We start from the raw sequence: 934 nt of genomic DNA, 5'->3' as shown, positions 1-934 counted from the left end.
TTTGGATGAAGGGAAAATTTTCTTTTTCTTTGGGAGATAAATAAAAGATAAGTCATCGCATTTTTAAACCAAAACATATGAAAAAGGCCTTTTTATTAAAAAAGCAATTATATCAAAAGAAAAAGGAAAATATATGTTTTATATTGGGCAAAAAATTAGGGCCCCAATACCCACTTTCCTTTTACAATAGTCGAATTATAATACACATAAAAAAGGGGGACACAGATTTTTACCTATACTAAACCGATACCAATTGCCCCGGAATTTCTTTTTCTGTTTTTTTATAATTTTTTTTAAAAACCCAAAACTGGTGTCCAAACAAAAGATTGGTTTTTAGTGGGAATTTGCGAGAGTTTATGACATGAATGGGTTCAGGATTTGGAAAGGAATGAATGAATACATGGGGTAAAACCCAAACTTTGTACAAAAACAGAGAAAAAACCAGTTTACTTTTCCTTTCCCAAAATCGTTATTCTTTCCCACTACTAATAGACGTAAAAGGCAAAAAAGTCCTTACATAGCTTAACTGAAAAAAAACTTTTGGGTTCACATTTGGGGGCCCCCCAATTTTTCAAATTTAAATTTTAAAAAAGTCATATAACAAAATCGTGAAATAGAAGAAAAAGTTTCAATTTCACTCTTTAACTTTTTAAATTTCATCGTTTTGTGCGACTAAAATTTGATTTTTGCCCCAAAAAGGCACAACAGTACTTAGCAACAGAAAATGAAATTTAAAATTTTTTTTGTTTTTACTGTCCTGGAAAAACATTTAAAAGGGGAAAATTTACACTAGTATTAAGAAAATTTTTGGGTATAAGAGGGGGAAAAAACAAATGAAGCCAAAAAATGAAAGCGCCCAAAAAAAAATGTAAAACATAAAAATTTCATTCCCCTTTAAAAAGGGGCATGGAAAAAAGCCCTGGGTGAAAAAAAC

Source organism: Penaeus monodon, chromosome 24 (genome assembly GCF_015228065.2).
Source record: "Penaeus monodon isolate SGIC_2016 chromosome 24, NSTDA_Pmon_1, whole genome shotgun sequence".
NCBI classification, from domain to species: Eukaryota; Metazoa; Arthropoda; class Malacostraca; order Decapoda; family Penaeidae; genus Penaeus; species Penaeus monodon.
Note: the sequence above shows the minus strand (reverse complement) of the source record.